Here is a 17,006-nt window from a genome sequence, read left to right as displayed (position 1 = left end):
GGCAAGAGAGGGAACTTCCTTTGTTTGGAAGTTTTAAATATTCAGGTTTCATACGCTTGCAGTGGCCATGTCTATTCTGGCCACTGACTTGTTTCTAGGTGTGACTGTCAAGCAAGCACCCTCCCATGCCACTCAGATCTCACTGGGCATGCGTCTATCTGGTCTTCCCTTTCCTGTTAAATAATAACCAAGTTATTACAATGGCATTACCATTGGGGGAAACTGGTCAAAGGGTCCATAGGATCTCTCTATATTATTTCTTACAACTTTATGTAAATCTACAATTGTCTCAATAAAAATTTCAATTAAAAAAATAAGCCAAAGAACATATTTTGTAATTCATGTGACTAAAGACCAATCAACAGGTCATCCTTCTTACAAGGGAGCCTGGCTTCTGTAGATGCTGCTGGAGTTCATTTACTCAGCAAATATGTGTGTCATTCCTCAGGCACTGTTCCAGGCATCACAGATTCTCAGTTGGTGTTCTTAGAGAATGAGCAGTAAATGATGAGAGAAAAGTTGAGAGAGCCCTCATATAACTGAATTTCTTTTTTTTTAACAGAGTTGTGTAGACATACATTAAATACTTTAACTATTTAGGTTGGGATATTGCTCAAGTAGCAATTCGTCAGTTACCAGAGTTCCAATTGTCAAGAACACATGAGGGAGGATCACCAACCACTAACTCTTACTATTGTTATAGGCAGTTAGACATGAGCAGAGCAAGGACAATGGGTCAGATAGAGAAACTCACTAAGGCAGAAAGCCCCAGATGCCTAGCAAGGGGCAAAACTGGGAAAACAACAACCTCACCCCCAGGGTAACCTTTCCTCCCTTAGCATATTGCTGGTCATGTGGTTTGGAACCTCTGGCCCTTTCCTCCCTAAAGATAACAGCTAAGCCTCAGTGGTATTTCAGCTCCAGGGCCAGAAAAGCAGCAAAACCAGACAAATGCTGCTGTGGCTGCCTCAGGACCAGCTGCTTTGACTAATGACCAATGAGTGGAGACCACAACCCTGAAGAGCACACTTGAAAAGCTGATGAATATTCTCTTGAGAACCTCCCCTGAGCCTTCCCTAAGATGCCCACCTGCAAGAGAGATATACCCTCAACACAAAGGACCAGTGTGCACTCTCACCCAGTGGAGCACAACTGCACCTTTCCCTTCCCCCTTCTTCCTTGTAAGGGTCCACATGAGACTTGCAACCAGGGGAGCAGTGGGCAGTGGCAGCTCATCCTGGGCTAATCCCCTGAACCGGTCTCCAGGGCCCCCTTTTCTCTGAGTTCCCAGTGAGCCAAAGCAGCCAGCCTAGGCTCCCCTGTTGCTTCTTCTTTGCCCTTCCTTGTTTCACTATCCTGCGTGTGATTCTGCTGGGGCCAAAAAATCCCTGCTTGCCTTGCTGCACTTTGTCTCTTGACTAAAATCTTTCCTTTAAGAAGACAAGAACCGAGGTCTCATTGTCTTGCTGGTAACACTATTATTACTTGCTTCAATGCTGCTGCATCCTTCCATTCCTTCTGCTCTCCACCTACTTGTGAGCAAGTTGCTCAAGTGGCCAAGAAACAGAACATACTTGGTTTGCTTCAAAATGAGTTATCAAAACCTGTGAGCCTTTTAGCCTGAAAGTTCCAGAGATCTTAACCCAAAATGCTCCTGACTACAACCATCCTCATGAAACATGCTGCTCTGTTTGGCAGCCATTATTTTGTAGACGAGGTGAATGAAGCTCTCAAACAGTGTACATGTCCCTTTGATGACAAAGTCCCAGGCACAGATCCTTCTCAAGGGACAGAAGTTCCAGGACTGATAGTCTTCCTTGGCACATTTAGTGATTGTACTTACCAAAGTATTTTTAATCCATTATCTCATTTGTTCCTTATAATATTTTCCAGTATTTTTTTTAAAATGTATTTTTATTGATTTCAGAGAGGAAGGGAGAGGGAGAGAGATAGAAATATCAATAATGAGAGAGAATCATTGTTCTGCTGCCTCGGGCATGCCCCCTAATGGGCATTGAGTCAGTAATCGGGGCATGTGCCCTGACCAGGAATCAAACCTAATTCATAGGTTGATGCTTCACCACTGAGCCACACCAGCCAGGCACTTTCCAGTATTTTTATATGAAGAAACTCAATCTAACTCTCTCAAATATTTATCAATTCTTGGTGACTCAGAATTAATGATTTAAGATTAGTTTAGCCTTCTTCTGGCTTCCTTCCGTCTTTCAGGACATCTCACCACATTTCCACCCGGGGGTAGGCAATAGTTTAAGAGAGAAAGAATGGGTGTTCAGTCAGAGAGGTGAAGATGCAGCCCAGTACCACGACTCAATGGGTGACCTTTCATTTAACTTCCCTGAAGCTCTGTCACTTCATCTGTAACATAAGGTGGCACACCCTCATTGCAGGGCCCAAGGGATGATTAAATGTAACAACCTATATAGAACTGATGGTGGCTGTTCAAAATGTTACCTCTGTTGTTAAAAAGTGTGTTGTTGTTTTTTTTAATTAATATTGGTCCAACAGAAACAAGAACTAAAACCTAAGTGAAATTTGGAATTATCAAGAATTTTAATTATCTGCAAGAACCCCTGAATTCATGGGTCATTGAGGATTATCTATAATTAGTGGCTGCTAAAGGAATGCCCAGATGAGGAGGATTTATTTTTTATTTTATTTTCATTTATCTGAGTTGGTGAAGATATGTTTCCCTGTTATCCTTCAATTGCATATCTAACATTAGAAGCTCTGCATGTCACTAAAATCCACAGAGTACTTTATCGGTGTATCTTCATCTGATCTCCACATCATTATGGTACCATGGAAATGCACAATTCAGGGACGATTACTCCCTGCCTGACACCCAGAATGGCAGGTGCTATTTAATCTAACCTTCTGATTAAGAGAATTGCCTGTGAACCATATATAAGTGGCCAAATTTCAAATAATATGATATATCACAAAATACATTTGGGGTGAATATATACTGACCACTCCTTTCTGCCATGTCTGACATTAGCCACTCACTTAACTTGCCAAATTAGTCCGTGTGCTGGGGGTATAGGTGAAGTCATAAGATTACAGTGGCACATCTGCCTGAAAGATGGATGGATACAGAGTATTGTGCTGAGTGAAATAAGCCTGACAAAGACAAATACATTATTTCACTCACATATAAAATCTATAAAAACAAAACACAGACCCATAGATACAGAGAACATGCTGATGATTGCCAAAGGGAAAGGGGATGGCGGGAATAGGTGAAAAGAAAAAAAAAGTAAAAAAAATCTGAAAAGTACAAAACATAGTTCTCAAAAATTAAAGAGACAAAATAAATGGGGGAGGGGGGCCTATGTTCATTGATGCAAGGACACATGAAAAATGTCATTAAAAATAAAATTGATCTACATGTCAACATAAATTCCATCAGAAAGAAAAGAAGAGCTCCCTGACGCAAATCCGCCACTGAGCCTATTTCGTCCGTCCTCTGATCCCTCTCCTGTTTGATGACCCATCCACACAGAACTTCTGTACAGTGACTCCACTGCAACATACAAACATCAACTCTTTCTATTGTATTGTCCTTACTATTGTATTTTACACCCATTCTGTCTGATTGCCTTAAGACCCACAATATGGTCAGATGCTTATCATCAGTTTATAAAACTCTTAATAGGCCAGGAATATAAATTGTCCATTTAGTAAAATATGCTCATAAAATAATTCACAGGCTTTACATGGCTTTTAGGCATGCTTATTTTTTTAATATTTTATTTTTACAAGTATAGTTGACATACAATATTGTATTAGTTTCAGATATACAACCCAGACATTCATATAATTTACTAAGTGATCACACTAATAACTCTAGTACCCATATGATGTCTAAGTCATTACAATGCTATTGACTATATTCCCTATATTGTACTTTCCATCCCCATGACAATTCTGTAACTACCAATTTGTATTTCTTAATCCGTCACCTTTTTTATCCATTCCCCCAATACCCATCCTATCTGGCAACCATCAAAATGTTCTCTGTATCTATTCTGCTTATTAATTTTCTTTTTAGATTTTTCACACATAAGTGAAAGTATATGGCATTTGTCCTTCTCTGACTTATTTCATTCAGCACAATACCCTCTAGGCCTATCCATGTTGTTGCGATGGCAAGATTTCATTATTATGTTATGGCTGAGTCATATTCCATTGTATATATGCACCACTTCTTTATCCATTCATCTATTACTGGACACTTAGCTTGCTTCCATATAATAGATACTGTAAATAATGCTGCAATGAACATACATACGATGTATGCTTACTTTAAAAACAACTCTCCTTAAACTGCTACCACAAACAGCAAAAGGCATTGGAGAACCAGCCTGCCTTCTCTGCATTTTTCCAACATCCTTTCTCACCTTTTTCATCTATGTTGCTCTTATTTCCTATCTGGAAATTAAATTCAGGAAGAAAATGCAGCCTATGGAATGCCAGACACATAATCTCACAGTTCCCAGATTCCTTGCCTGTCCTTGAGCATAGATTGCAAGATTGCCTCACTCGGTTAATGCTGGAGAAATGGGACAGTCAGGCCAGCACGGACTAGCTCTGGTCACTCCCCCACCAGGCCCAGCGATGTGGTCCACACCCCTGTAAACGTGGTACAGGTGGCAGAGTGGAAGAGTGGAAGAGCTCATGCAGTCACTGCCTCCCCTTCCCTCCATCTACTGGGAAGCAAGCACCTCAGCCCCCTGAGCTCACCTGAAACAGCCAGTCCTCAAAGATGGCCCAAGACTCGTGCAATAGAGAACCGGGCAATGCAATGACAGGGTTTCTCATCACCTTTCTGTGCATTTCCTGGGAATATAGTAAATTCTTGCAACCCCTGGACATCTCCTTACTATCTTATAGAGTGGGGCTTATCATGATTTAAAAAATAAGGATCTGCATTATTCTGCCTTTTTTAAACCCTTAAAACAAATCTGATTTCTGTGCTTGCTTAACTAAAACACAAACCTAGGGCTGTTTGTGAATATGCTGGTTCCAGATAGATCTATATCTTGGATTTGGGTTGCCAGGAAAATTCGAGACTCCCAAGTCTGAATGCCAGTCTGGGTTCTTATTCCTTCTTATCTGAGTAAGATTTAAAATGCTGTAAGCTTAAAGATGCAAGAAACACTTTTCCTATCACATTTTCCTACAGCTATGATCTTTTTTCTCAAGTTTCGCCAAAATGTAATTAAACTAAAAACCACACACACACACACACACACACACAGAAAAATCTCTTTAAAAACCCATTAAATCATAGAAATTTAAAAAATTCACACATATTTTACTTTAAACTGACTCAGAAACTATTGAAAGAGAAATCTGCCCAGAAAAGGAGCAGACTAAGAAAAAAAAATAAACATAGGAGAAGTATTTTTCAAATGTCTACATTATCTACTGTGCAAATAACTCTATGATATTTTCAGACAATGACTGTCATAAAGACGTATGGAATGTGAGGGCTATGTGGTATACATGTATGTATGTGTGTTTTTCCAATTTTCTGTATCTAATATTTCATCTTAAAGGGATAATTTACACTTAACCACTCCTTAAATGGAAAAAAATAGACATCATAGTAATTCTTGTCCACTTAATAAACTATTATTATAGTCATAAATCATAGAAATAACATTATCCCCAATATAGCCCCACTATTGAAAAAACAAACTATGATGGTTAAATCAACTTTTTATTCAACTAAATTTTAGTCTCCTGCCAACACAGTAGTAGTCTCCTGCCATGTTTTTATCTTTATTTGAAACTTAACTGAAGTAATAATATTATAGTAAAATGAAACCCTGACTGATATAGCAAAAAATTAAAAGTGAGAATTTACTCCCTATAAATCCTATGTGCAACTGTATTATTCACAAATGCACCACTAATACACAGGGGGAAAATATCAGCAATTAACCTCCCCTTCTGACCTCAGCATGGACTCTCCTCACCGCCTGTCCTTGGCCCCAGTGGTGTGAGGCTTCTCTCCCTCGCTCAACACCTGTTTGTTGTCAGTTTACCCCTTCAAGAATGCCAGCAGCTCTGAGAAAGCTTGGACCTTCAGCTCCCATTGAAGGCTCGTCAGAGGGGCCTAGGGGCTCAATAAACATTTGCTGATTAAATGACTGAATGTATGGATTAGCTTCTGGGAAAAGAAATAGTGTGGATGGCCTGACCCTTTCATGACATGTTTAACCAGTTGTACTTTCCACCACCTACTCTTGTAGTTCAAAGTCAAAGGCATGCTCACACAGATTTACTTTTCACGGTTGGTTGTTTTCTGCATGATTCAAACCGTCAACACAATATACATGCAGAGAAGTCATTCCTATACCTACTTGAAATCACTCCATCCCCCTTTGCCCCTATGAACAATGCATTTTTATCAGTTTCTTGTTTACCCAAGTGTTTCTTTATGCAAACAAATTCACCTACATGTTTTCATATCCCCACCTTTCTTACACAAAGGGTAACATACTCTATTCTCCACTTTGCTTCTTTCACTTGGCAAGGTACTTGGACATCATTCCTTATCAGAACACAGATCTTCATCATTCTCTATTAATGACGTCACAGCATTCCACTGGACACACTATCCTTCAACTGCTCCCTTATGCCAGATGGATACTTTCCGATGTTCTGGTGTTATACGCAAAGCTTCAGTAATAACCTTGTACAAATGTCACTGAATATGTGCAGGTATTTGTATAAGAAAGATCCCCCAGAGTAGGACTGCTACACCTGTCATGTTGGTTCACTCTGCCAGATTCTCTTCTACAAGGTTGTTAAAAATTATTGTTAGATGCTCTCAAGAGGTGGTGATAGCTTAAGTGTATGTGTCAGGTGTAGATCATTAGAACGTTTTCCATTATTGCCAAGAAGAGCGCTAATCTAATTCTTCACTTTTATAGAACACAGACTTTTTAAAAATATATATTTTTATTGAATATTTTTTAAAATATATTTTTATTGATTTCAGAGAGGGAGAGGGAGCGAGAGATAGAAACATCAATTATGAGAGAAAATCACTGATTGGCTGCCTCCTGAATGCCTTACACTGAGGATTGGACCTGCAGGACCTACTGGTTCATAGTTAGACACCAGCTGGGCTAAAACACAGACTTTTCCAATTTAAGTCAGCACAACATACCCAGTGCTGGTCTGAGTTCAACTTCCCTAATCTACTTCCATCCATCACCATCCTTCAATGCTCAAGGCTAACAGAGTTTCCCTCTATTGGCCCTTGGAACATCCTGACAGCCTAGTCAATATGGGTGGAATTACATTATTATAAGAGTATGCAGGAATTCTAAATCAGTAGCAAATATTTTCCATCACAATATCCAAAATGGCCTGGAAACAAATATATAAATATTTTAAAACCTCATTCATTCCAATTCACACAAATTAGTTTATATTCTCAAAGTTTTTAATAATTCATGACTTTTTTCACAGTGAGAATCTGAAATTACAAAATGATGTCTATTTGCAGAATTAATAAAAAGGTTCTTTTCCCACCCCTTCTGGAGAAGGCATGAAGAAAAAAACATACTTTCATGTGAGAACCTTGGCTTTCAGAAAATTGACCCTCTGGCTTAGATATTTATTATAGTTGAGCAGCACAAAAGCAATGATCTGCCTTTGTACCAGCACAGATTTGCTAAATCTAAATCACGTTAAACCAAATCCATTCCTTTGTTTGACAGAGTTTTATATAGCACCTTCAGTTTACTTTAAAAAACATTTGACATGGATAATTGATATTCTCCATCTAGTAGTGGATTCAAACTTCAATTCTAGGAACAGTTACTTACCCTAATTGATAACATGCTCCCTCCACCAAAAACATGCACAAGAATGTTGCTAGCTACTTTATTCATAATAACCACAAACTGTCCATCGCATATAGAATGGGTGTCTAAATGTCATGTAATGAAACACTACAAAGCAATGTGAACAAATGAACAACTTATACATGCAACAATATGAGAGAATATCACAAAATGTAAGTATGATTCCATTTAATGGAATTCAAACCAGACGAAACTAATCTATGGTTACCAGTGAGGCCAGAATGGTAATTACCACTGGTAGTGGGTGTTTTGACCAGGAAAGTACAGCAGGGAACCTTCTAGGGCACTGGAAATCTTGTACATCTTGATCTACATCAGGGGTGGGGAACGTCCGGCCAAATCATTTGGTCTGGCTATACCAAATATAGCAGGCTAATTTTTAAGTTGACAATTTTGTATGGCCCTGAAATGATGTCATAAATATCCAAATGGCCCTCGGCAGAAAGGGGGATTGAGGTGGTCATTCCATGAGTTTAAAAATGTTGAGATTTGTGAACTTTATTTAAGTTATATCTCAGTGTTCTGAGCTAGTCAGCTAGCAGCCTAACCAAGAAGTGCTAGTGCCAGAAATAGGCACTAGAAGTACTTTTATCTATACTCGAGTAATACCAAATCCTCTGCTAACTAGCAGAATGATTGTCAGAAATGTTTTCTTGATGAAATTAGGGATTTGTTAATTAGCCTTATAAGTGTTAAGAATGGAGTAAAACATTTTAGATACTCCTATCCTTAAAGAGATGGGGTCTAAGAACCCACCCAGCAAGGCCCATCGCCTGTATCTCAGACTGGGTCCTGAAAAATATCCACCTCTCAGTTTGCAGGAGTTCTGGCTGCCTGACATATATCACAAGGGTAACAAAATTCTGCTTTTGGAAATTTGCCTCAAGGGAAGCATTCATCCCAAGTGGTGGTCAGAGCACAAGGAGGCACAGAGCGGGGGCTTCAGGTGACAGAACAGAACATATGGCCTGGATTTTGCCTGATTGCTGATACACATTTGTTTAATAAGTGTCGGCTGCTGAATTTGGTCTGAAACTTGCCTTCATTAAAACCTGGGAGTGAAGCTGTGGGAGAATAGCTAACCCTCACTCATCCCCAACCTTTTGGTGGCTACCATTATTGACCAAAAAACTAGGACTGTGTATGATGCCTTTGGCTCGGGTTTCTAGACTGTTGCCGCATGGAAATAAACAGACATACATATCATAAGCTGACAAGTCTCTTATGATATCCTCCAGACTAAAATGAAAAATGGGGCTAGAGGTGAGAAAAGATAGGTAGATAGATGAACGACCCGAAGAAATAAGCCAACAGGGGAGGGGGGAACAAGTCTTATTGTCTTATAGAGATAGATAGGATATAATCATAACATTTGTAGGCAACCCAGAATTAAGCCAGATGAAAGACTCAGATTTCCAAAGATATTGACAGGCTGGTTTAGTGAATGGGATCTAACAAGATTAAATGTACAATTAGGTGCACAAAAATTAACAATTCAGGACAAAAGAGGCAAGGATCAGTGATAAAATGTATTACAGAGGTTGCATTTAAAACTCTAGTCTAGGGGATTTACTAGTAGATAAGTTCAGGTTCAATGTGAGTCACCATAGTGACGTGAAGTGTGTTGTGGTCACTAAAAATGTAATGTATATATGATACTTCAATTAAAAGTTTACTTTAAAAAGATGTAATACAAACAGATATCTGTATACCCACATTCATATTGGCATTATTCACAACATCCAAAAGTGGAAGCCACTAAAAAAGTGGAAGTCCATTGACTGATGAATGGTTAAAGAAAATGTGGTATATCATACAATGAAGTATTATTTAATGTTAAAAAAGGAAATTCTGACACATGCTACAATATAGATGAATTTTAAAGACATTATGCTAAGTGAAAGAAGCCAGTCACAAAAAGACAATACTGTATGATTCCACTTACATGGTATCTAGAGTCAGTGGAATTCATAGACAGAAAGTAGAATGGGGGCTACCAAGGGCTGGTTACCATGAGCAGTTAATGGGTACAGACTTTCAGTTGTGGAAGATGAAAAAGTTCTGGAAATGGCTGCTGGTGGTAACAATGTGAATATACTTAATGCCACTGAACAGTACACCTAATAGTGGTTAAAATGGAAAATTTTGGTATGTATACTTTACAATTATTTTAACTATCAAAAAATGTAGTGCAATCTTCTCTATTAATCTAAACAAAAATCATTGTTCTGCTCCATGCTCTACTCTCAGAACACGCCTGAAAACAAAGTATGGTTTCTATACGTTGTAAGGGATCAGCAAACACTGCCTACCCAATCCACCTGCTCTACCAGCCCTTGGTTCCTCCTTCCCTATCTCACTAACTTCTTACTGGGACCCGCGTGGCTCATCCTAACCTTCTCCTCCATTGATGAGGAGACTATTGGCCACTTGGCTCCCAAAACAAGCACTGCCTGAAGTCCCCAGCCTCTTTGCCCTGGTTCCCAGGACCTAGGGGCAGAAGGTCTGTCAGCCAGAGGAACTGCCTTCCGGACAGAACACTCAGGGGGTGAACATCCCCTCAGAAAAGCCTGGAATTCCTTTAGGTAATAAATCTTCCAAGAACCCTTAGCACTCCATTCCATTTCCTCTCTGCCCCACTCTCAACACACACACACCCATCCCCCTCCCAAATGCAAAAGAAATGATTGATATATTCATCATTCAACACATTTTAAAGATAGATTATTTTAAGGATTTATCTATTTAAGGATTATATATCATATGAATGACAATATTTATGGAACAATACTATTATATTATCAGAACTTATCTCATTTCTCTTGCCCCTCTAAATAAGTGAGTCTATGACGCTAAGACCAGAGGGGAGGAGACCATAGGACACCCATGATTACTGGCATCGAGGTTGCTACAAAGGGCCTAGGTTATAAGATGAGAGAGGTTTTATATAATGGCTATTTCTACTTGAAAAATCTGAGCTTCCTCAAATATTAACTGGCTGAATGGTGAAGGTAATAGTTAAAACGAACAGGCCATATTTCCCATTCTACCTGCAATAGAAATCAACAGTGGTATCTATAAGGAACAAAAATCTCGCACACACAACATTCTTTTACTAGTTGGGAAATCCTCATTCCTCCTAAAAATTTATTTTTGTTAAAATTAGTATTTGACCTTCACCAAATGCCAACAACATGCCTAAATCCGCTATTCTGACTATATCATTCGTTCACCTCTGTACTAACTTTCAAAACATTGTTACCTTCATCCCAGAAAACAACAGTCAGGCATGAAGATAAGGAAGACATTAAAAGTTACACTAACAAAAATAAATCAGTGATATAATTTTCTGCAGTTGTCAAGGCATGGTTTATAACTTTTACATTAAAAAGAGTGAAAACTTTTTTCCCTTTTATTACTGCAGATAGTGCAAATGCAATGTTTTTAATGGCTAAAGGCAAGTCAGGAGAAGACCAGGGGACAGACTCCTGTCCAAAAATGTGTGTTAGCATTACTAGATGATGATACTTTGAATAACCAAAGAAAAGTCTGTCTGCTCTGCAGTCCAATCGTGTCTTCCCTTTTCTGACCCTATTTTGGTGCTAGATATCTCGTAGTCAGTAATGGCAGAGCTAACATGGAAGCCAGCCAAGTAACAGAACCTAACACCCATCCTTCCTGCCAAAAGAACCAAAACAAAAATGGTGGAACCAAAGCTAAGTCTAAACTCTTAACTGTGTAGTATTTCAACAGGTTCCAAGGTGGTTTTATTCAGAACTCTAACATTAACGCAATCAGCATGTTCTCCTCAAAGCCTCAGAGACCAGAGAAATGGAGGCTTCCATAGCCATTCTCACGCTTGACTAAATGAGCACAACCCACGGTTCAAGTCTCTGGGAAGACAATTACAACATTGCTTATAACAACTTATGTCCATGCTTATTTGTCCCCTCCCCTACCATTGCAGGGTCCTTGAAATGCAAGCAACTTCATTTATCCATCTGTATATTTGACCAAAGTGTCGGACACACAATGGGCATTCATCATCTCTGTGCCATGAGATGATGTCATAAATAGTCCCTGAGAACACTCTGCTCATAAATAGTCCCTGAGAACACTCCTACTCAAGCCAAAGTTTCACTATTGAAGGTTAATTTCTTTGGACCTATCTTCCAGAACCCTTTAACAAAATAGATCTGAGAGGGGTGTCACTGTCTTCTCAACTACTGTGAGCTAAAATATAAGAAGTAAAAAAAAAAAAGTTCAAAATCTAAGGGAAATATTAGTAAGGAAATAAACAGTGAAGGAGGAGAAGTGGAACAAGTAAACGAGAAGAAAAGATAAAATGGGAAGGAGGCAAACGCCTGCCTTCTTCCAAGTTCTGCCTGAACTCTGCCATCGCTGCCTCCTCTCCTGGCGGATTTTAGACCTTTTCAGGAGTATTCACTTCTCACGTGCTTTTCCTTACAAATGAAATGGGGGAAGCAGACTTTCACTTTCCCCAAAATGCTCAACAATAGTTGAAAGTTCCTTTTTTATCGTTTCCTTGTTAGAAAACAAAACAAAAAAGAGAAAAATACTCCAAATGCAACCTTCCACCTTCTCAAAGAGCCATATCATTAGACTTTAGACTTATGCAAACTTGACTAAAGGTAAATGTTCAAGGTTGAGGGTGAAACTAAAAACATGAAGTGTGAATGGAAGGGCTTTGGATATCTATCTGAAATAAAATGTTAGTAGAATGACATTCCGTTTGTGTGTAATGTTTAAATGAAATCAGAGTTTTAAAAAAAGTAAATCACCAGTAAAGACTACTTTAATAACTCTGAGCCTATGGTTTAAATTTTATTGCGTTTCGGTGCACTCTAATTCATTAAAACGACCTGAAGAACTATTACTGCTGCATTTTTATGCCATCAAAAAGATTGTCTTTCATAACTTTAAAAATAAATTGCAAACTTCCATTCACCTTTTGTGCAAGAAAATTCATTTTATACAATTTCCAATCTATTCTATCTTCTGGATATTTTACTGAAGCTGACTATTATCGGGTGTTTCTTGGGTTATTTGGGGAGATTTAGTTCCTATCTTTGAGTAGAATACCTAGAGAAAAGTTAAGACTGAGAGAGTAAAAAAATGTCTTGGCTTTAGTCACAGCAAATTAAACCCAAAAAATATATCCAAAAGGACTAAAATATAACAAGAATGGCAGAAGAATAAAAAATGAGCAGCAAAACTATTTCATAATTGCTACATAATTAAAAAGTGACTTTCATAAGGAGTTGAGAGGGATGAACCCCAGACCAGTGGAACCAGCTTATAAGCCCTCTTCCACCAGCTTTAAAGTGAAGATTCAGCTAGATAGGAAGACAAGTCAGGCCACCAAATTCTTTCTCGTTTTGTTGAGAGAAACAAAAACTTCCTCAGCCCATCTGGCACAGGCACAGAAGAAGAAACCAAGTAAGTCCTCACCCTTCTAAGGACGCGGGGACCCTCAGTTTCAAGCACCCTCAGGAGTGCAGGTGTGCAGCCTGTTCATGCAACAGATGTTCACCCTAAGGATGCTAACGGAAGGGGAGGGATGAAGAGTAAGAGATAAATCCACAGTTGTCATCACAACCAAGCCCTCAAATGCAGGCAAACAAAATGCACAATATTTCAACTTTATCAATTTAGTCTCCACAGCTCACTAAATGGTTATAAAACTTCCTGTAAATCTAAAAGAATGGACATGCACAGAATCATTTTGAAAACATGCGGCTCTCCTGGACTGACCTCCAGTCAATAAATGCCCCCCTGGATGAGTGCTTTCAATAAATATTAAACCACAACAAACAAACCTGGTCTCTGAGACATATGCAGTCTTTTTGCCCATGGAAAGCACCTGTCATAATAACTGCAAAAATGAGTTGTGGAGAAGGAAAATAATTTTAGCCTGTGAGATATGGAACAACAGTCCCCAGACAGCCAGGCATTGGGACTTGGAACAATAGCTCATGGTAGACACAGACAAGAGTGGCTGACATCTGTCCTACAAAGACGACAGTCTCTTACACATGAGCGAGGCATGGCTCCATTGTAATAACTGGCAGAAAGATATGGGAAAGAATCCTGCACCAGAAAGCTGAGATCTCAGGAAAATTCCATGGAAAATCAAAATCCAATTGTGTCTTTCTAAAAAATGAAAGTAATACAGTGCCGTTCAAGGGTGTGATTCACATTCAGTGTCCAAAGGCAAATTTACTTTTTAACTAAAGTAAAAACTTTTAACTATGTGGTATAATGGGGCAAGGCAGGAAGGAAGGGGGGGGGGGCTTCCTCTATGCCATGGAGAACAAACCACTGCATCACAAGCACGAGATGCTTCATACTTCAGAAGCTGTGGTGAGAATTTTCTATCTCAAGGTCAATAATCCCTAGCACAGCATCAAAACTGTAGACCCCTGTTTAAGAGGTCAGCAGTAGTAAGAAAATTTTATTATACTGTTTAATGCCCAAACCAGTGAATTAAATAAATAATTGGCCCCAGCAAACAAGAAGGTGACCACTCATTAAAGACATGCCTATGGACTTCATCTGATGGGATAATCTGTACTTAGAATCGGGTTTTCTTAGAAGCTAAACCTGGTGTTTAATAAAGAAATGGAATTAATGTTCCAGGGAGCTATGTCTATCCATCCATCCTTGCAATTCAGAGAAGACAGTTGCTATGTACATAATCCACCAGTGCAGAGGACAAACAAGGTCATTTACCAAATGTGAAGGAGAGTTCAGAGGTGGACAAAGGACCCCAAGAGCTGTTTAGAATTAAGATTCTTTTCCAAGGCAGATCTGTGACCAGTGGTCCAGGATGAAGAAGAGGAAGACAGATGCTCATGGTGAAGTCAATGACTTCAGCCCCAGAATCACTCTATGATAAGTTTGGCACAGAGCAGGCACGGGTTGTGCAGGAAAGTTATAGCGGGCTTGACTCTCATCCTTCTTAAGGCCTGCTGACATGGTTGGCCCTTGGCTAGCACCTAAAAACCTGGATTCTGGGAGGTACCCACCACCTAAAAAAAAAAAGTGGCTTAGTACCTATGTAATCAAAGTAGTTTCTGCCTAAACAGAGCAAAACTCAAGATAACAGAAAATTCACTTTCTCTGCCTGACATGTGCTGGGACGTCAGCCTTCTCCTGCCCTCAGACTGGAATCACACCACTAGCTCTGCAGCTGCCAACTGCAGATCATGGGATGTCTCAGCATCCAAAATGACATGAGCCAATTTCTTATAATAAATCCCTATCCATCTGTCTATCTATCTATCTATCCATCCATCCATCCATCCATCCATCTATTTGCTATTGGTTCTGTTTCTTTGGAGAACTCTAACTATAGGTTTGAGAATATCACAAGAAATTCTTAAACTTTTCCACTGTGGATGGAAATTTGACCACTTAGGTCCTTAAATCTTTGGAATCTTCAAGTAATCGCCTGTCAGATGCTATTATCCCTAAAGCAACTCGTTAATTCTGGGCCTGTAAGGAGGGCTCATAACAAGAACAACCTGGGATACATAAGTCAGGACCCCAGTCTACATCACAGTTCCACTTGATCCAGCCCTGCCCTTGGCCCCTCATCATTACAACTGTGGCCATCTACTGGGCGCCCTTGATCTGGACTAAGTGCCTTCACACACATTATCACAAAACCTCAAATCCTGAAGGACTCTCCCATTTTGCAGATGAGATTCAGAAAGGTAGAACAATTTGCCAGAAGTCACATTCCAGAGCCCACACACTCTAGACCAGTGGTCGGCAAACTGCGGCTCACAAGCCACATGGGGCTCTTTGGCCCCTTGAGTGTGCCACGAAGTTTCAACTGCACTGTACGTGCGCGCCCGCACCTGGTATTTTGTGGAAGAGCCACACTCAAGGGGCCACAGTTTGCCGACCACTGCTCTAGACCATTACACAGCCAACTACAATTTGAGAATTCAGTATTACCCTAGGGGCTAGGGCGGGCCTTTGGAAATACTAAGGGAACCATGAGAAAAATGGTCCCAGCTCAGGTCAGACCCCAAAACTTAAGGAAAAGTCACTGGAATTCATGGCACTGGCTGCCCCCAGAAGTGAACAACCATAAGTATCTCATGTGTTCTGCTCGAGCTGAGGGGAAAAACTGCACCATAGAAAGGCTTCCACAATGGGTGAAAGATTCTGCTTTCCTTCTGGACTTTTTTAAATCCTCACCTAAGGATATGCTTATTGATTTTAGAGAGAGGGGAAGGGAGGTTGGGAGAGAGAGAAAGAGAGAGAGACATGTCAGAGCGAAACTCAATCCATTGTCTCACATACATGCCCTGACTGGGGATTGAACCCACAACCTAGGTATGTGCTCTAACCAAAAAGTGAACCCACAACCTTTTGGTATACTGGATGGCGCTCCAACCAAGTGCGCCACACCAGCCAGGACCCTTCCAGAATTTTGGTTCATGCCAGGCAGAGTGCCTACATGATCAGCCCCAGCAAAAACCCTGGCTGCTATGTCTAACAAGCTTTTCTGGTAGACACCATTTCACACATGTTGTCACAATTTGCTGCTGGGGGAACTAAGTGACTCCACCAGGAAGTCACTGGTGGAAGCTTGTGCCTCGTCTCCCTTGGACTTCACCCCATGCAACTTTCCCTCTGCTGATTTGCTCTGTATCTTCTCACTGTAAGAAATCTTAGCCATGAGTATGACTATATGCTGAGTCCTGTGAGTCTTCCTAGCAAATCATCAAACCTGGGGGTAGGTCATAGGGATCTTTCATATGGAGGGAGGCTTCATACTTATTTGTGGCTGACCAACTAAGCTGTGATAGCATAGATCCTCACGAGCCAACACTTCACCCTGTAAACAAGGAATGGCTCATTTCTCATCCCACTAGACCGGTGGTCGGCAAACTGCGGCTCACGAGCCACATGCGGCTCTTTGGCCCCTTGAGTGTGGCTCTTTCTAAGCCTTAGGAGTACCCTAATTAAGTTAATAACAATGTACCTACCTATATAGTTTAAGTTTAAAACATTTGGCTCTCAAAAGAAATTTCAATCGTTGTACTGTTGATATTTGGCTCT

At 40.0% G+C, this 17,006-nt stretch overlaps 1 protein-coding gene across 1 annotated transcript in view; it reads right to left on the bottom strand.

Moving 5' to 3' along the window:
- The window catches only part of CAMK1D (calcium/calmodulin dependent protein kinase ID), a 387,416-nt gene that overhangs the window by 307,235 nt on the left and 63,175 nt on the right, over nucleotides 1–17,006 (bottom strand). The gene's annotated exons all lie outside the window — the stretch shown is intronic.

Source organism: Myotis davidii, unplaced genomic scaffold (assembly GCF_000327345.1).
Source record: "Myotis davidii unplaced genomic scaffold, ASM32734v1 scaffold749, whole genome shotgun sequence".
Taxonomy (NCBI): domain Eukaryota; kingdom Metazoa; phylum Chordata; class Mammalia; order Chiroptera; family Vespertilionidae; genus Myotis; species Myotis davidii.
The sequence above is the reverse complement of the archived record's forward strand: the minus strand, read 5'-3'. Positions and strand labels throughout refer to the sequence as shown.